The sequence below is a fragment of the Corapipo altera genome, unplaced genomic scaffold (genome assembly GCF_003945725.1).
Source record: "Corapipo altera isolate COAL_440 unplaced genomic scaffold, ASM394572v1 0, whole genome shotgun sequence".
Classification (NCBI taxonomy): Eukaryota; Metazoa; Chordata; class Aves; order Passeriformes; family Pipridae; genus Corapipo; species Corapipo altera.
In genome coordinates, this window is record NW_020884872.1 from 89,303,305 (window position 1) to 89,323,999 (window position 20,695).

At 42.1% G+C, this 20,695-nt stretch overlaps 1 protein-coding gene across 2 annotated transcripts in view; it reads left to right on the plus strand.

Annotated features, from left to right (window-relative positions):
- The first annotated feature begins 923 nt into the window (after nt 1–923).
- The window catches only part of TSPAN9 (tetraspanin 9), a 170,518-nt gene continuing 150,746 nt past the window's right edge, over nt 924–20,695 (plus strand). The window contains exons 1-2 of one of the 2 annotated variants that reach the window (XM_027634054.1): nt 924–1,028; nt 10,913–10,957. The gene's annotated coding sequence lies outside the window, so the exon portion shown is untranslated. The remainder of the gene's footprint in view (nt 1,029–10,912; nt 10,958–20,695) is intronic. The other variant, XM_027634063.1, reaches the window with a different exon arrangement.

The following is a 20,695-nucleotide window of genomic DNA, read 5'->3' on the forward strand; positions in this document are numbered from 1 at the left end:
GGACTTTGTTATCTCTGAGGATCTCCCTCATGGCCCTGTCTCACATAGCATCACAGATAAGAATCAGTAAGGTTGGAAAAGACCTCTTAAGATCATTGACTCTAACCATTAACCCAGCACTGCCAGGTCTACAACTAAAAGATGTCTCTAAGCACCACATCTACTTGTTTTCTGAGTACTTCCAGGAATGGTGACTCCTGCTTCCCTGAGCAGCCTGTTCCAATGCTTGAACACCCCTTCAGTGAAGAAATATTTCCTAATATACATTCTAAATCTCCCCTGGCACAGTTGGATGATGTTTCCTCTTGTCCTATCACTTGTTACCTGTGAGAAGAGACCAACCTCCACCTGTCTACAACTCCTGCTGCTACCACAGAAAGCTCAGGCGAGCACTCTGGCATGCCTGCCCTCTGTGCTAGAAGACGTAGGAATATACTAACAGTCATGGTGGGCTTGGGACCACCGAGCATCTTAGCCTGGGTTTGCCGTTTGCAGCAGTGGTCCAGGAGCCAGTGGGCTGCGCCCACTCCATCCTGCGGGCGCGAGCACTGCCACTGCCCTTCTGAACCCAGAGGAGACGTTCAGCCCCGAGCCCCTCAGGGCAGAGGGGCAGCTGAGGGGAGGTTGTACGTGCCCTCCGTCCCGGGCGCATCCCTCCAGCTCCGGGAGGGTGCGCCGGGGATGCTCCTGGCGCCCACCCGAGGGAGGTCCCGGAGGGTCCCGCGGGCGGCAGAGGGAGCGGAGCGAACCCCGGGCGAGCCAGCTCTCGGCAGAGCTCTGGGAAAGGGTCTCCGCAGGATGGAGCGGATGGGGTGCGCCGGAGTACCCGGCCGGCAGCGCTCCCTCCCTCCCCTCCTCCGCGGGGCTGGAGCCTCCCCTGGGCAGCGCCCCCAGCTCCTCCCCGCTCGGTAGCGCCGGTCCGAGCCCCTCCTCCCGTTTCCGCTGGCAGGAGCTGGAGCCGTGTCCTGCCGTACCTCCGCCGCTCCCCCTCCACTCGGCCCCATCCGGCCCGGCCCGGGGACGCGCGGGTGAGCCCCGGCACCGCGGGGGGCGAGGGGCGGCGGGGACCTGCGGGCGCTTCCCGGCCGCGGGAGATGGGAGATGGCGGGGGACAGCCGTGGCGGGCGTGCCGGGGGGTGCCGCTGGCAGGGGCCGGGGGTCGCCGGGCCGGCGGCTGGAGACGCTGGGGAGCGGCGGGGTCCCGGCGGGATAGGGGTGCGGGTGGCTCGTGGGGGTGAGGAGTGTTTGGTGGAAACAGTAACCCCTCCACCCCCCCCCTCTGGTGCCTGTGTGATTTTTGCGGAAACAGGAAAGTTAGTTCAGTGGGATGAGACGAGCCCAGCGGCGTCTGCGTGCGCGGTCCTGTTCTCCGCCGGGGTGCCCATCCCTCGCTGGAGCTGATGGCTTCGGCTGGGAACTGATTTTTCCCCGCCACCGGGGGAAAACGCGCCTGGAACAGCGCTGCTGGCTGGCGGTGGGGGTACCTTTTGGATTCAGCGAGGTGTGACGGGGTGGGAGCGCGGAGAAGCCCCCGCGGGAGGGAGGCTGCGGTCCGGGGTGCGATGGGGAGCGAGCCCACGGCGGGCTGACAGCTCTCCTCGTCAGCCGCCCGCGGAGGTGGTGCCAGCAGTTTCTGCCTTCCCCCTTCTTATGTAAAACTTGACTCCAGCTTTGCCTTTTCCCGTTCAAGCTTTTGGAAACTTTTCTTGCTGAATCTTGGATATCCGCCTGTCACCGTGCTCCTGATGGGAGGTGGGAGCTCCGTGAGCTCTGCCTCTCGAAAAGGCCTTTAGCTCCAGAGATTTCTCATGGGCAGAGAGGAGGAACTGTGGTATGGGGATGCTGTGTTGGGGGAAAAACTAGACTACAAGGGTGAATAACACTGCATTTCTCTACTTAATCCTGTTATCAACTCTTTTGTTCTGTGCTTTTACTCTGTATAGTTTTGTGATTTGAGCCGCAGGGCTAGGACTGGGGGCACCTGATTTTTCTACCTGACTGCACTGAACTTATTTTAATGCTCGGGGGTAAGTTACCTGGGAAAAAGTTGAATATTCTCCAGGACAGCCACGAGAGTCGAATCACGCAGTTTGTTTGTACTGTTACTCCTCGGTGGACCTAAACTTTCCTTGTGGAAGCCAAAACTTAACATGTTACTGTAGCAAAGTTCTTAGTAACAGGTGCCACAAACAGTTTTAATGGTTTATTTGTTAAGCTGATACATGGAGTCCTTTGTAACCATGATGAATAATTGCAAATAGCCACTGAAGAAATGCATTCATATGAGTTTTATTGGTATAGAATATGGACCCAAAGTTAGCACTCAATGACTTTAAGAATGTCAAAAGATAAATTAGCAAAGTGATGTTGAGAACACCAAGGAAAAAAAAACAACAGTCCTCATAGTTCTGTGTCCTTTGCTTCCATTTTGCATTTTTCCTCAGCTTCAAGGAGCTAATATAGCATCTGCCTCCAAATTTTTCCCTTTCATATTTTTAGACCTGTGATGATCAAATTGCAAATCCTACATACAATGCTTTTTCTATAATGGGGCTGTAAGACTTATGTCAAACTTGTTTTTGTGTACCTGCCCTTTCTTTAAACCTAATTCTCATGAATAAAGTTGCATTAGACCTTGAGGTCCGAATGTAACTAATGCAGATTCATCTGCATTATTTAGACAAAGTTCTGAGGTTAGAACGATTCTGTTCATCTCTTTTGAGCAGGGTAGAGGGTTAACTGTGAATGTCACTGTTATCTTAGCTGTTGTGGTTATTTTAACAGAAAATAGCTATCAGAGATGCATATCCCACAGTCTTTGCTTTCCAGGCTATTTTAAGTTATTTTTTTCCAATGCATGCCAAACCTCAGCCTGTCCATGAGGGTATTTCCAACACAACTGTATGTTTAGTGTTTAAGCCATTCCTCCTCAAATGCACAAACTAAAAATGGCAAAAGAAAAGTAAAACTTGGAAAAGCACAGATTAAAATAGCAAAACAACACTGAGGCAGCAGCACTGTTTGGAGTAGTTACTTTCACATTTGTGTCACATATGAAACTAGCATATGAAACTTGCAGTAGAGAATACAAAACTTTGTCTTGGTATTACTCTGTGGGAGCTGATATGGAGCTAGTTGGGCCCGGAGCAGAAGTGACTGCTTGTTTTAGAAACAGTATGTTAACATACCTGAGCCACTGGGGTTTTACAATTGAAAACCCATCTCAGTTTTTCACTTTAGTCATGTTTCAGAATTGTGCTGTTTGCAAGTGACTGATACCCCATTAGTTTTCTATGTTGCAAGAATGTCACTAGATTTATTGATGCGTTAAAAAAAGAGATGAGATACTTTGAAGAAGCTGAACGTGAGCTGGTGGCGTGCTGTGGAAACAAAGGCAGCTGACAGTACTCAGGGCTATTTTAGTAAGACTGCAGCCAGTATACCAAGGAAGTGATTATCTCCATGCACTTAACACTTGTTATACAGAGCCTAGCAGACTGCATCCAGTTTTCTGCCCTCAGAGCCTAGAAAGGTATGGATAAACTGGAGCTAGTCCAGTGGAGGGCCATTAGGACCATCAGCAGCCAGAGCATGTTGTAACAGCTGGCCCTTGATAAGGGATGGGGAGCTGGGAACTGAGTATGGTAACCCAGCTGGCAAGGCAGGTGCCCCACCAATCAGGGCCTTGTCCCATGGTACCGAGTTTGACAGTGCCAAGCATGAGTCTGGATCACTAAGCAGGTTTGTGATGATAAGGCAGGTCCAAGATCAAGTTCAGGTGTGAATCAGCAGGTCAGGATCAGGCTGACAGATGGTAGTTAGGGCCAGACACGGTCACCACTGAGCAGGTCAACAGTGATGCAGCAGGTCTGAGGTCAAGTGGGGAAGCAAGACCATGGGTCAGGGTCTGGATCAGTAGGGTCCATGACCATACAGAGGCATGGTTGGAGACAGGCACACCTAAAACATATGTTTGGCAGGCACTGAAGGCCACATGCAGAGCTTAGATGAAGTCTGATGCCATGAGCAGAGAGCAGGGGTGGATGTGAGGCTAATTTAAAGCCCCCTCAGGGCTCTCAGAGCCCTCATACTGCATGGGGATTGTATGCTGAGGGGAATAGGCTTGTTCAGCCTGGAGAAGAGAAGACTTTGATGGGACCTATAGTGACCTTCCAGCAATTAGGAGGAGGTTCTCAAGAGGACAGAGCTAGGCTCTTCACTTTGGTACGTGGTGGCTGTGTGAGGGCCAACAAATACAGGTTGAAACAAGAGGTTCAAGCTAGATGTAATGAAAGTCTTTCCTGCAATGAGGACAGTCAGATGTTGTAACAGGCTGCCCAGTTGTTTGCTCTCACAGGTTTTCAAGACTAAAATGGATAGAGTCCTGTTGGGACCTCATAGCTGGCCCTGTGTAGAGTAAAGCAGAATGGAACCCTCTCAGGCCTGCTCCAACATGAATTCTTTGATCCTGAGATCAAGCAGCCATTTAGTCTGAGAAGGAAGGAGGTCTGCAAAACTTTAGCAATACTTTTAAGTGCCCTAGATGAAGAAATAAAGAAAGGGTTTAGGATGCTGATGTGCTGCTAAGATACTAAGAAGAATTTTAAAAAATTAAATTAAAAATTTTCCTCACTATGCTAGGAGCTTATACTGAACCGCTCTGTGTGTGTGTGGTCAGGGGGATACTTTGTATTTGAAAACTTGCTTTCCTTTAGTGATTATCAAAGTACAAAGTTCCTTTTTGGCATTATGTTGCTTAAAGATGCTTTCTAAAATAGGCAAAACAGTGTTCTTTCAAAATTCATGTAGGAAGTGTGATGACAATAAAAGATGGTGCTAAGCTTGGGGAAAGACAGAGTATGATCAGGGAAGAGTTCTTACCTGAGGGGTTACCTTCTTTGATTCTCTTAAAAATAGAACAAACGTGTCAGATTCAGCAGAGCATTTCCCCATTTGTGCCATGGTTGTTAGCAGATTTTAGGAATGAGTCAATCCTGGTAGGGCCAGGTTGGCAATACCCAGAGAATGTGAGTGGATCAGAAATAAGTCTTTGTCTTCTCTACATGGCAGTGAAATTGTAAATTGTAAAGTAGGGATGTACTGAGGAACTGTCTTCTCTTCACTCAGTAAAATCCATGATTGAATTTAATTTTGAGGAGAAGTACTCATTGGGAAGATACAATCTTGCTTATATTTTACTCATATGTAATAAGATGCTCTATTGGAGAGTAAAGAGGTATCACTAGTGCTCTCTGTGCTTTCTCTTTATCTTCCTGGTCTCCTAACACTGAGGAGTCTAGAGACAATTTCTGCTACTCCTTGTAGTCTCTCTCAGATGAAACATGCATTGCTCTGTCAGCATTATGTTTCCTGGGAAAAAAAAAACATTAAGTCCATCTTCTGGGTCACTTTCTTTTGTTCAGTGACATGTTTTCTGTGGTGTGTTTGTGATGAGGCAAGACATTGCTCTCCAGTGAAAGGTGTTGGATGCTTTCTTCGTTGCACAAGTGTTTCTAGGAAAGTTGTGTGTTTCTGTGGGTTGTCTGCTACCACAGTTAGACAGCACTGTTGCTTAAAAGTCTTTCAAACCCTACCGCACCTTTCCTTCTGTTTTTTTCCTGATATTCCAAGCACTTGCATTCATTGCTGTCAATGCCAGTCTTGAGGGCTAGAGTTTGTAGCATGATCTTTGGGCAGAACCCAGCTGCTTTTGGCTTGCTTGCAAGCACAGTAGAAAAGGAGGCATCTGACCGTGCTTCACAAGAAAGAAAGAACAGATAGGAAATGTGGGATCCCCAGTAAGTGATGAGCTGCGTTTTGATGCCAGTGAGTTGTATTAGGCTGTTAGATTGCCTGTTGAGGACGGGTGAAAAAGTTCTATTGTTGAAAAGCTTTTAAAATCAAGATTATAAAACAGACAGGCAGGTTCTAGGGATAGCTCCAGGCAGATGAGGCAGACTAAATTATAAAAATATGCTCCAATAAGCCTTTAAGTGAACAAAGGTATTAATTAAGCTTAGCATTTCTTTGCAGTGATGTGAATATGATATTGTAATATTATGGTTACACTGAAGTAGTAACATAAATTTAAAAGATTTGAAGTTTGCATTTATCCTTGTTTCAAAAAGTATAACAGGAAAACTTTTCTTATTAAAATTCTTTTGAAAACACTTTTCCCTTTTGCTGTCAGAGTTTCTCCTTTCTAATGCAAACACTGTCATGCCGTTCTAATGCCTGATATTTCTGAAGGTGGAAGTGACTAATAGCTAGGGTGTTTATTTCCATGATCCCTGTTACAAATGCAGAAGAGGAAACAAACTGCATTAACTAGTGAAAAGCTGGTTACATTTTTGAGGCCGAGTCACTGTATGTCTCTAGAATCACCTGTATTACCTGAGCTTTAGCTTCTACAGTGATAATTGCTCAAGTAGAGCTGCCTTTGCTGTGGGCAGTCTTCACTGATTTACAATTGCTTGGGCTGGTTTGTGTAAACTCAAAATAAGGATATGATGGAGTATATCAACCTCATGCAGGCATAGGACCACAAAAGCTGCGTTACCCATATGTGGCATGTGCGGGGAGGAGGCAGGGTTAGACTGGAGAAGGAGCTCAGGGAAGAGTGGGTGGGAAGGCAGGAACCTTGAGAAGGCAGTAGGCTAAGGGAGAGGAAGTCTGGACCCCTCCCATGGGAGGAAGGGCTGAAAAGGAAGGATGAGGTGGTACACTGAACAGAATGCTGAAATGGCACACCCAGCAAGTCTGAAGGAGTCTTAGCTCAAAATTTTGAGACTCTCTCCTAGGGAACAGGGATCAGTGCAAATCATAGAGAACAGAGGGCTCTGTGAACTTTCCTGTATTTGGTGTCCTTCAAGTTTACTCCTAATGAAATTAATTTGACCTGCAGGATTGAGGGAGGCAAGACTTGAAGTTGAAGGAATTCTGGCTTTAGGACACTGGAGCAGAGAACTCATAGGAAAGAAAATGTTGTGACAGAGCTAGGTTTAGCTCTATTCATGGGCTGCACTCTTCTCTATAACCTCTAGGTAATCATTACTAATTTTCAAATGAATATGGATACAGAGGGGCAAAGCCTGAGAGACAGCACTGCGTACTTAGTGTTACTAACCCAAGTTCCTTGTCTTGTGCAATTGGGTGGTCAGTGCTGTCTGTTCAAGTGCCTTATGGCAGTATGCTGACAAACAGTCAGCAGAGTATGGTGATTGCAGCCATACTCAAAACTCATGTTAAGCACAGGCAAGGAGACTTCCTGTTTTGATTTGCACATTTCTAAAGGTTAAATAATTCAAGAATGCTTTTGAAAGCATATTTTCCTTTTTCTGTGTCTATTTCTGTTTTTTGCCCATAACTCTGCATTATAGTTGAGTGTAAGGTAGTGTCCAACTAGCTTTATTTTAGACAGTTCCCTGATTTCTTAAATATATACTTATCCCAAAATCACCTTTGCATTCCATTTTATTTTAAGACTGTAACCATATGTGAATGAGGGTTGTTACTTGACTTTGTCTGAAGAAAGCGCAGCTGAAGTTGTGAAGGATAGAAGACAATGTTCTGAGAATGTCTAGTGTGTTGTTTCCACTGGAGGACAGTCTGCACAGTATTGTTTATATATATTTATATACATGTGGACAAAATACCATTAGGGGAATGGGATAATGGTTCTGGCAATAGAAGAGACCTGTACTAACATGCAGATGGGAGCATGTCTCCTTGTGAAATAAAAACCTAAATGGCTGGCTTAAAAGCCTGTACAGGAAACCTTCCAAATATAAATAAAGTTATTCTCTTTCATACAGCAGAGCATTTGGATCTCTCCAGTGCTGCTGTGCTGTCTCACAAAGTTTTGCCAAGTAACAGTGGCTCTGAGTGTTAAAAAGGCTCTTGCTGATCTGTGTCCCAGCAATGGAGAAACAGCAGGACAGGCAAGACTTTGCATTCATAGCACCTGGGACACTGTGGACAGCAGCAGAGGCAGATATGGGGAGTGCTGACACTTATTACTGAATTATTTGACGCCATCAAAGATGAAGAGCAAGAGGGAAGACCGGCAGCTCTGGGAAAATTTCCAATATATTCCCCTCACACCCACTCAGGATGGAAGATGGAATAAATCCTACACTCTGAAACTTTTCCTGTTTCAGGTGGGTAACAGGGAAGACTCAGGACAGTATTTTGGGTGAATATGGTCATAGATTAGGATAAGGCGGCCATAGTAAAAGTACTTGTTGGGACCAGTGATCCATAGAGGAATATGACTATTTGTAGAGGAAGAAACTTCATTGTGAAGAGGAGCTTTTTGGATGTGTTCTCTATTTCAGTTATACAGGAGGCAAAGTGAAAAGGACTGTGAAGCAGAGAGGGGATCTTCTAGAGAAAACCAGGAGGAGGAAATGAAAACAGTGTCTTAAGTTCCCACACCAGTGTAAATTTGTCTGCGTGCCTTTCAGTTTTCCAAGCTCTATGTTGTCCCACTGTTCCCTGATGAATAGTCACCACAAAGCATCCCCCAAAACTTGAACAAGGAACTCTCCCCTTTTCATTCTGTTTCTCTTAAGATAATTTCCGAAGACATGTCTTTGAAAGCAGTCAGTTTTCCCTGAAAAATTCACCTTTCGTTTCCTACTCTCCAGGGAGTTCAAAGAAGTCCCTATTGCATCTTACTTTCTTTTATGAAAGCAGAAAGTTCTGCTCGTGTCTCATTGTACTTTGATTTTCTGCTTGGATCACCAGACAGTGCAATTTCTGTTTCAAAGATCTGAAAGTAGTCAGACATGTAGGTTTTAATTTTGTTGATAAAATCCATCCATCCCATACTTCAGAAATAGAATATCCCCATAGCAAACTCAAAACTCTCAGTGGCAGCCAAAGTAGGTATTTACCTGGTGCTGATAACATTAGTCCATTTACATCCATTTACAAAAGCAAACAGACTTTTCTCACCCTTGGGGCATGATTTGAGGAACTGAAAGACAAGCATGCTTTATTTTAGAGGATGAAGTGTGGTGATGTACCTAACAGTTATCAGGTGATGTGTCTACCGATCATTGAGCTTTCCAGAGGAGAAAAGATCTACATTTTCTTCTGGGTTTTGCTAGCTCTCATACTGTAGGACTTATGCTTTGAAAGGTAGACCTCTCTCCTTACTTCCCTCAGCTGTGAACTGTGAATTGGAGAGGTTGCCTGGCTGCTGAGTACAGTTCCTTACTCATGTAGACACCATGGTGAAAGATGCAAATTTCTGAAGGATGTGCAGAGTGGCTGTTCCATACAGCATCATTCAGTGCAACAACCTTGTACCTACCTGAGGCCTGTGCTGAGTCTTGGGGGGGCATGAACTGAGCTTTTCAGTTCATCTGCCTGTGAATTTTCATTTCATTGGTTCTGGTCTGTCAGAAGGTTCTTGTTTCTTTGAGTTTGTTGTCAATGTTAACAAAAAGACCTCTTTCCTCCAGCGGTTTTCTTGCAAGTATTTAATTTTCCTTTCTTAATTTTACTGCATAGACCTGGTTTTGTCAAGCCAATCAGTGTATCTCTGATGTGGCTAGGACTGCTGGATTACATGACTTGAAGTACTTCTCTCAGACCATTTGCTACAGATCGTGCTGTGTTTGTAACAGTCTTACATCAGTGGTAAATGAAGTTCATCTCTAAATGTGGTTGACAGCATACTGTGTGTGACATCAGTTTGACTAACTAGCCAATATTTATGAGTGGAACTGTGGGAAACTTGGATTATTTAATTCTCATTTTTTTTCCCCAGTATTTATTTATTGCTGAGCAAGATTTGACTTCTGTATGAGTAGTTCGGTGGCTGAAATTGTTGTCTCTTCTGTCTTTTGGGAACTATTTAGGTTGGGTGGATTTCTGAGTGTGCTTGACATGGAGCCTGAGATCAGTAATGAGCCTATGAGGTATATAGAGCTTATTTGTATGTTATGTTTAGGTGTCCATGTGCTCAAGCAGGTAAGTAAATACACTGTGAAATCAACAACAGTGTTTCATTATCTTACTTGGTACAGTGAAGGAGGCCAAGGGAAAGCATTTATTTAAAAATCAACAACAGTGGAATAATGGAAACATTTCTGGTGACAGAGTTTAGTGAATAATCACAATTCTTTTTTAAATGATCAGTCTGTACTTTTTTTTGTATGCAGCTGCAATAATTTTGATGGGCTTTTAAACACTGGAGATGGTACTGTTCTGTGTCTTCTCCATGTGGCTGGAGGAAGTCCTAGTCTCACTCTGGTCAGTTTGCTATTTTTCTAGCACCCTTCTGGCATTGGGGTAGCATTGTTACAGCCCTAAAAGTTCCAGTGTGAATTGGAGAAGGTGGGGTGCTTTTACATGGTGTGGATTTGTGTGAGTTTCATTCCATTTTGTTTTACTGGAAGCAAAGGTGAGACCAGTCAGAAAGTGGGGTTAGTGTAGGATGGTTCATCAGGAAAGGTCTTGCTTAATTTCTGGCTTTTTTTGCTGTAGGCAGGTCATCAGGTGTCGTGGTGATAATGGGGGATCTAAGTTCAAAGGGGTAGAAGCACTGAATTTTTCTGACTAGTATTTCTGACTTCATTGACACACAACTTTTGCTTTTCCCCATGGTCTCTGTTTTCCCTTTAGTTTCTGTAAATCTCTTTTAATATTTTGCTAATTGCTATTATTTAAATTCAAGTCCTGAGGAAATCAGTATATTATGCCCTGGAGACCAGTGTTTAGACTTACTCCTTCTGTTCAGAAGCAGGTGGAATTTGACATACCTTTTCCTGGTTTTTGTTTGGGTTTGCTTTTTTTTTTCCCTCCCTTAATCTCTCCTTTCTGTCCTCCTAAGCTAATTACATTTGTAGTGGGAAATGGGTTCAAAAGGCAAAAAAGTTAATTTTGTTCTTCTTCTCTCCAGGTTTGATCTGTGACTTTTTCATTGGCGTACATCGAATTACCTCAAGTAAGTAAGATCTCTGTGAAGGATACTTGGAGTCAGTCAACCTTGTCTTTCATACTGCTCACACTGACATTAAGGGTAGATGAGTTGGTCCAACGCTAAGCCCTTAGGAAACTTACTTGTAATCCGTTATTTTCTTTCCACAAGCGCTGAGAGAGTCCACACTGACATTGTTGTTGTTGGGGTTGTCTCCAAACGCTGCTCTAAGTACCAAAGGAAGTGTAGCAGAGGAGGACAGTAATTCTCTTCATTATATGCAAATATTCTTCTTCCTCTCTTTTCTTACCAGTGACATTTTTTGGGAAAGGAAGCAGGGAAGAACAAAACAGGATTCAAACTGATAGCACTTTCATTAGTCCATCTAAGTTTTAACCTTTTGTGCAAGGGTAATTCTATTAACACCCTATTCTATAAAAGGTTGGAAAAATAGACTTATCGTGGAGGAACCCACTGCTACCCTGGGGTTAGTTGTCTTAGTACAGCTGCAGGCCCATTGCTTTGTGTTTTTACATTCCCTGTGTTCTAAAGGGATTTAGCCTTGGCTAGAAGTAAATTTTCATTATGTTTCTGACATAGTAGAAGCAAGTTTTGCTCCTTTAGGAAAAGAAAAAGTGTGAGCTACCTCTCTGCTGAATGTCATGTGTTCTGCCAAAGGCTGCAAGGAGTGCAGGTTGGTAAGTCCAAGCAGTAATGGCAACAGGGGGATAATAGTCCACTCTTGCACTTGGCTTGACAAGAACTATTTCATACTTCTGTGCTGCTGTGTAAAACTTGTGAAGACAACTGCAGGCAAAGAACATCTATTGTACATTTTGGGATGAATGAAAGAAGATTATGGTCTGTGAAGGAAAAGAATCTCCTTGCAATTTGAAAAAGGTAGGAATATGTTAGGTGAGGCTAATGCAAAGGAATGCTGAAGCTTTCCTTTACACCTGTGTAAATCATCATTACAGATGATGCCACACAATGGCTCCATCCTGGGCACATGGCAAAGATGCATCAACCTTAGGATATTGTTTATGGAAGGGAGAACTGAGAAATATACTGGGAGGGATTTTTCAGTGTGACACTTTCAGTGTCAAGGCAATAGTTCTCTTGTCTAACTGCTGTGGAAAATTTCACTTGTAGGATCTGTGTGTTTCCAAGAGAAAAATTAATAATAAGATGCATTAATACGAGGTATACAACTAGCTTAAAATCTATACATTTGATATTGGACATGCCTGTGGTTTAACCCCAGTCAGCAGCCAAGCTGCTCACTCACCCCCCCACCTGTGAGACTGGAGAGAGAATTGCAAGGGTAAAAGCTGGAAAATTTGTGGGTTGAGATAAATACAGTTTAATAGGGAAAGCAAAAGACACACATGCAAGCAAAGCAAGGAATTAATTCACTGCTTTCCATAGGCAGGCAGGAGTTCAGCCATCTACAGGAGAGCAAGTCCCCATCAAGGTGCTTTGGGAAGACAAACACCATCACTCCAAGTGTGCCCCGCTTTTCTCCATCTTCCTCCCCCTTTATATACTGAACATGATGCCATATGGTATGGAATATCCCTTTGGTCTGTTTGGGTCACCTGTCCCAGCCGTGTCTCCTCCCAGTTTCCCATGTACCCCCAACTCGCCAGCATGGTCACACAAAAAGCAGAAAAGGCCTTGACTCCGTGTAAGGTCTGCTCAGCAATAACAAAAACATCTCTGTATTATCAAACCTATGTTCAGCACAAATCCAAACATAGCCCCATACCAGCCACTGTGAAGAAAACTACCCCAGCCAAAACCAGCACAGACATGAATAGCTTCCAGGTATTTCTGTGGCAAGACAAAGAATGAAGAGATAGTTGGGGGTGTTAGGCATCGATGCAGGTAACATCTGTATTTGTAGTAGATGAAACACAATGTTTTAGTATGTAAGATAAAGAACCTATGAAATTTCATGCTGTAGAATTTAAGATCGTTATAAAGAGTCTTGGCTTAGTCATAAAATGTCTCTGCTTAAGGCTGCTGTGTATTTACATCTTGCAATGAGTTTTTTGACTACTTTTTGCATGTGTGCCATGATCTGAATCATACAGAATGGTGCTCTGTTGATTCCTGTGTCCTGGGAAAGCTGGATGTTGGAGTACACTAGGGAAAAGATAGCTGGGGAAGATTGAAATGGTTGTTATTTGTTCCAGGAGTTTTATTTCTGTTCATGCTTGTGCCACTTGAAATTATTGCTGTACTGTGAGCTCTTTCATCTTGTTTCCACACCTTTAAAATTTGATACTGCAGAAATTAATGTAACATTATCTATAATGTTTAAACTGCCTTATGTTATGAAAGTGAGAATTCCCACAGCAGCCTTAACTCTGTCCCCAGAAGAGAAAGCAAATCAAGTGAGTGTCTTAAGTTACACCATTGTGTAGCACTGGGCACTAGGATGTACAGTTTGATAAATATTTACATTTCAGATCTGGTCCAAATCCATGGCAGTAATGAAATATCATATGTTAATTATGCTAAATGATCATATTACACTGGTAAATGGGAATAGGCTTGATTCCCAGAATGCCGATCTGTGATTCACATCATCAAGGAGTACAAAAGAGTCCACATCCCTTAGAGAGGGAAGATAAATAGGATATTTCAAACATTTTTTTGCATTGTTGGTAATAAGCAATTGTTTCCTCTTTCCATTATGTTCCTGAAATCAGTTTCACAGCAGATTGAAAAATTAATATCCCATCTCTAACGGTGTTTTAGAAATTACCTCACTTTCTTTACCTTGCTGATCAGTGTTAGCTACTAGATTTCAGATACTCTTTTACATTAATTCAAGGATTTTCTTTTCAAAGTTGTCCATTTCTGCAAAGAAGATAGGACTTGAGCATGCTGAACAGAACGGGAAATGTGCTTTTTGCTTTCTCTAAAACATTCTCAGTCATATTAAAAAGCTTGCCAGACTTGAATTTCTAGAAACTGAACAATAAATTGTTACCTTGCTAGTGTGTGGTGTTGAAGTTTAGTGAAATACTGCTATTCATCACTCAGAATTAAATACAGTGTATTACAAAAGCTACTGTAGGAGACTGCTCAGTAGAGAACTCAGGCCTAGACTGAGCAGTGGAGGTGGTCTTCATTTTTTGAAATGCTTTGTGATGGTATGTTTTTGGCAGGCAGCCACTCTAGATAAGATGGATATTTTAACATATACAGTGTATTAAATAATGGGTTTTAAATTTTTAAGGTATTGTCATATGGGAACAAGTTGGCACTATGCCTTACCTGTGTGGTGGACTGTGAAATCTTCTGGGGTGACCCTGGGCACCTCACTGGGGCAGGACTACTTTTTGTTTGTATACTTTGTTTTGGACTGTGAGCAGGGTCATTGCTCCCAAGTTCATTATACTGCACCCAGCAGAGTGAGGCGCAGAGAGGAGGGCCTGGGAAGTACTGTACAAATACAAGCTGTAAGGTTTTATTCAAAATGAGATCAGACAAGCAAGATGAAAAAGAGAAGTATGAGAAGAAATTTCGTTAGCTTATTATACTGTCTTACAGTCACAGAAATAACTTGGTGACCTGTATTGCCAAAGGTGCATATTTGTAAAAATGTGTGAAGCATGTTGGGGTGTCCACAGTTGGACCAACACCTTGTTCATATCTGATTTGAATGACTTCTTGGCAGCAGTCTCTATTCTTTGTCATAAGTATAAACTTGTCCAATTAAATGGATAATGTTAGATCACGTCTTCAGGAACATTTTTAGAAATTGTGCTGAGGTAGCCTGAGGAAAAGAAAGTTCCAGTGGTCTTGGGGTTGGCCTTTGGCCAGGTCAGGGTAATTTTGTTTGCAGAGTCTCTGTTTAAAACAGAATCTCTGTTTTAAACTGGATTCTGAGGTCTTGAGGCAGAATTGTAAATGATCCTGTCCTGTAAATTACTAAGTAATATGATATAGCTGAATTTTAATGTGCCATAAACTTAAATTCCCATATATGAGAGCGCCCTACTGGTAAAAGATAAATTAGTTATGGGGAAAGGAAAATTATTTGTCCCAGAGATACTGCTGAATTAATCGCTGGCTCTTCTCAGGTTGCTTGAACCTGGAATGTTTGTCCCCATCATTAATTAACATGTTTTCTTATTCTGCTCCCTTGGAATATCAGTTTTGTGGCCCTCTCCCAAAGGTGGATTTTTATTAAAGTTTTTTAATAAAGAGAAAGATTTTCACTTGAGTCCTTAGTGACATGTAACCAAATCTTCTTATGAATGATAGGGTGAGGCTGTTTCTTACTTGCTTATCACATGAGAGAAGGCATGGAGGAATGTGATCACCGATGGAGCACAATTTTCTGCTGTTTCTTGGCTTGTTGTCTCTATTGCTTGATACCAAGCTCCCACAGAGCTGTGATCTGCAGCTGCCTTCCATAAAGCTGTTCTTGAGTATGGCAGCCTCTGAAAGCAATTGCGGAGTCTGTCTCTCTGGTCTGACCTGGTCCGTGGTACATGTTCTGTTGCATGCAGCATATTGTCTGCACTCTGTGATGAAATTAAAACCCCTCATTTTTAATAGTAATGTGTATATGTTCATATGATAGCCTACTGGGCAGCTGTGACCTAAATTCAATTTCTTAAAGCAGTAGTTTTGATTTTTTCTACTATCAGACCTTTAACATTTTCTACAAGAGGCTCTCTGTATGCTAAATTCAAATCTACTTTGATTTCTGATTTATTGGCTGCTGTATTTAAGTTGTTTACCCAACTATTAATTTCTGCCTGGTATATCACACTTGTGTAGCTCAGCTTCAGAGAGTCTATGGATGGTCAGGTGTGTTTGTTCTAAGGAACCAAGAAAGTGAACTAACTAGAGTACCAAAACTTTCGTTGTCAGTGGGTTCTTTCTTTTTCTTCTTTTGCATAAAATTATTGCTCTTGTAATCCCTGAATGGTCTCTTTCAGTGTAGGAGAGAAATCTGTAGCTTCATGTGGGTGGGAATTTCAGGAGCTGCACTACTTTCCGTGCTAGTAGCCCTCATCTCCCCCCCCATCATTTGAAAAGGGATACTTCTGTCACTGAGCAGAAGCATTTGTGGTATCACAGAGGTTAGAGATGGCAGTGAGGAAAAAACATTAAACTTTTCAGCCCTCTGTAGAACCAATATCAAATTGCTCCTAATTAATGTGTTTCTTGGCACTTTGGTTCAGTTGCTGCAGATTTTCAGGCAGCTGTGTGCCCCTCGGGCAGGTGAGTTTCCCTCTAGCAGAGGCACAGAAGTATGTTCCTGATACACTGGATACTTTTTGTATAGTGTATCATTATGGATTTTGAAGTCACTGCCAAGGCTATTGCTGAGCCCATTGCTTGGGCTGACAGTTTGGTGCTTTTGAAAAAAAAGTTGGGGTTATACGTAGGTATCAAGAGTAGACGTTAATCCTCTTTCTTTCCCTTTTATCAAGCTAATTAATCACTCTTCCTTTGTGTGTTCCTGTAGTGGCAGTACTGGGAGTCTGTTAGCTTGTGCTCAGCCCTGTGCTGTTCTTGACTAAACTGTGCTACTCAGCTGCTTTATATTTGCCATCCCGCCAGTTCCTTCACTGCCTGCCTTTGTATTGCCCTCAGGCTGACATGGAGATTAATTGACCTAGTAATGTTTCCTGTTTTAAAGTCATCACTCCAGGAATGTTTAAGAAGGAAAATAAGGGAGTTAGGAAACAAATAGTCGGTTAGCTAGGGTTTAGTGTGCAAGATCTGCAAACAGGTAACACAAAGCAGTATTATTAATGGAAAAAGTATGGCACAAATGCACTATTGCTATATAGAGTGCAGGATGTGAGAGATGGAAAGCCTATTGTATCTCCTCTAATTTGCCCTCAATAAGTGGGTTTCAGAGGCTCATGCAGACATTCCCTGAAGTAACTCATCAGGAAACTTCTTTTCCAAGTGGTCTGCATCAAGCAAATCCCAGAACCTTCCCTGATTCAATTATCTGATTGAATTGAGGGTTGATAAAACCTTTTTGGGGTTTGATAAGTTACTCAGTAACAAAGCCAGGCAATAAAGTCAGATGGAAACTGAAAGACACACGAACTGACAAAAGCCTGTCACATGGACTGAGAGGAGGTAAAGCAGTAAACATTTTGAGGTGGCCTCTTTGATGCTATGCAAGATGGGTAAAATTTGAACCCAGGGTTGTTAGCATTTGGTTTGCCTTCTTGTGTTTATTTTTGCCTTCTGTTCCAGGGAAGCGCATTAAATCAGGCTTGACTGTACATTGCTAGCGGTGGTAAGGATGACGGGAGATGCTGTGGGCATGGAGAGTGAGCCATGCATGGCTAAGGACAGAAATGGAATTTGATGTCTGTTACTCTGAGCAGGACAGATAACACAGATTTGTGTGGAGCAGTTACGAAAGCACAAACTCATCCTCATAGAAAAATTAGGTTGAATTTGGGAAGAAAGTAAGCTTAAAGCACAGTCAGACTTTGCAAGGGGCTCTGTGTCTGACATGAGTGTTTACACACAGTGTTGACACTGGAGTTATTTTGGATTGTTCTCAGCCTAAGCAAGCTAAAGGATGATGGATTTGTCACGTAACACTGCTGAAAATAAGTATGCTAATATCAGTTACTCAGCAGAACTCATATCATGATGCATATATTCTTGTCATAATAATTTTTGTAAACATTTTAAAGTGTTTGTGCTATTTAAGGTGAAAACAGAAAACTAAGTAGTTTTAGCCGCCGTTTTTTAAAAGTGGTTTTGATTTTAAAATGTATTTGCTTTTTTATAAGCATACTTAAAAAAATGTGAAGTCTTAACAATTAGTTTATATTGTCTCTGGAGATCTCCGTTTACCCTAAAAAGTGTTTATGTATCTAATTTAAGTGTTATGTGCTTTTCCAACAGCATTACCTACTTGTTTCTTACATGTCTTGTTCATATTGAAAAGAATATAGAAACAGTCAAGAAGAAATGAATGAAGGCTGTGTTTTGTGACATGTATGGTTTTTTCACTGTTTTGATGTTAATTTTTTACAATGTTGTAAGTTACTATACAGTTTCAACTTACAATATTGTGAGTGGCATTTCTTAAAATATGTATTATTAAACCTGTTTGGTTTTTTCTTGTGGCTTGCGATTCTAAGTTCTGTTCACCTGCTAGAAAGTGAAGATGTACTAAGAGCTGATTTTTGCATTGGGTGCCTCACACAGAAAAAGTGTCAAGTGTGGTCTTTGTCTGACCACACCTATTACACTTAGTGCTGTTTGGGTCATTCCAGGGACATGCAAGATGGGAGGAGGATTCCAGGAGTAAATTGAATATTGATATTTTGCAGTTTTTAATAAGTAAATCAGTAGGCTGGAAACCTTCCTTGTAATTTATTATTATAGTCTTGTTACTTAATTAAAAAAAAGAAGGATAATTTCTGGAAAGCCAGTGAGTATGGCTGTATAAGAGTACTAATTTTTACCCTTTGCATTTACTGACATTTGTATATGTCTGGCTTTCAAAGCTAATGGCTGAAATAAAAATCTCAGGGACAACACTGACCTTTGTGAAGATTTTTTACTTGTCACAATTGTTTACTGCTTTAGTCTTCAGTCTGCTGGTTGGTGTTTTTTTTTTTTTTTTTTTCTGAGGGAGGTGGCTGTTTGGTTGGTTTGATTTTTGTTTTGTTCTTTTGTTGTTTGTTTTTGCTTTAAAGCTGCTCACAGTGCACCTTTTATTTATTGGTGTGATACACTGTGCAATGAAGACTTAAGCTGGCAAAGAGCTGGTGCCACAGAATGCACTTTTTTACTGTTTCCTGCTTTTGTATTTTCATGCGAGTGCTTCCTTTGATAGCAGCACAGAACAATACATAGCCTAAACTCTAATTTTTTTTTTAACAATTGTTACTTGTTCAGGAACAGTGGTTTACAGTTGGCTAGTACCAGTCATCTACAACTGGTGGATGAGTGTGCAGTTGAGGGAATCCAGCCAAGCTCAGACAAATTCCTGTTTGTTAAAGCATCCTGAGCTCCCAATTTGAAATATATTAAATGAGGCTGATTAACCTTTGATGAATGAGAAAATAAGAGATGAATACAGAAAGAAATAAAGTAGTTTGGGTGTGGAATATTTTTTTTAAGGGAGGGTGTGTAAAGAGAGAGAAAAAGCTAATCTTCAACACTGATATAGGTTAAAATAGCACAGTGACTTTGTCTACTCTTTGTTCCACTCAATTTACAGAAAGCTGCAGATCTGTTTGTGTACCCTTGTTTCAAAATAACATCTGTTAATTCACTTCTAGGCACTTTTATTTGCATTATCCTAAGTCCATGGATACCCAGTTAGAGCAAACATATGAAATACCTAAAAATGAAAATATATAGTATTATTATACATGCTGTCCTATCTTTTAATTTGGTAGTCTCCCAAGATGCTTAAAAGAAACACGGGGAGCTTCACTGAAACTCAGAGATGGGAAAAACAATGAAAGCAAATTGTGCAGTTCCTGTCATACCTTGTATCATCATTATAGATTGTGGAAGCCATCATCAAGGTGATGACTCACAGGGGCTGTGAGTGAAGGGCATTTAAACCAGTTTGGGGATACAGTTAGGCAGTGAATACCAAGTATAATACACAAAAATCCTACCTGGTGAAGGATGTTAAATATCTGATTTCAGCTCTTAAGTCTGTTCTCCACCCATTAACTTCAGTTAAGGATTTTCTTGTCCCTTCCTGTTTGACCATAGCACTCGGCATTTCCAGACTGAGCTAATATTTTCTTAAGAGAGACACGAGGAGACTGTGCATCACGGTGTGTCTGCTCTGATCTGACCACAGTGCCCACAAACAGGAAATTCGTGGGAACTGGTGACTTTCTGGTAGTGTAAGGACACAGAACATGACTGCATCACCATGTGACAGGAAGGTTGTCATATTTGATTGGAGGCATGCTTATTATTCAGCAAAAATGGAGACATTTTCCTCCCATTTCAGTAACTGCTGTCATGAAATGAGAGTATATTAAGGGAGTGTCAGGAAAAGGAGAGAAAGGAAACAGGCTGCAGGCGCCTGGGGAATCAGTCTGCCCACAGCTGTTGGATGGTCAACAAAGATGATGGGAAATTGTCTTTGGGTTAGATGAGTCGTTTTGTAAAAGTGGATGGATGTCAGACTAGATGCTGTATGAACTCAGAGATTCCCAAAGGAATTTCCAAAGGTTGTGGTATCTGAGCATGCCCATGCAGCAGAATTGTATTATCATGCTGAGAATGTGCTTAAAGCAGCAGCACTGCCACGAAAGTATGTAGCTGACCAAAGTGATTTTGAAACTTCTGTAAGTCTCCTTTAGAGAATTTGACATTCCTATCAAATATTTATAAACATAATTCTCTGCTTTAAAACCATATTTGTCTTTTTTCCTAAATATTTAACTGTGCTTCAAAGATTTAGTGTGCTTACTGTGATGTAATGCCTACTGCTGATACTGGTGTGAACAGCATTGAATTTTTTGACAGATTTCACAAAACTGCTGAACAAAAGTATCTGTGTAATGTGGGTGACTGTTACTGTATGTGTAACTGAGAGTCATGGGAGCAACTCGAAGCCAAGTATTACATCAGACTCTACATTCGAGGCAGTGATTTGGTTTGGCCCTGCTGGGTTATTGCTGCTCTCAGAGTTTGTGTCAGCAAGTTTACTCGTGATTGACATGAAGCTTTGATCCAGATTAGTGATATTAAATGTGGGCCCCATCATTGACTACC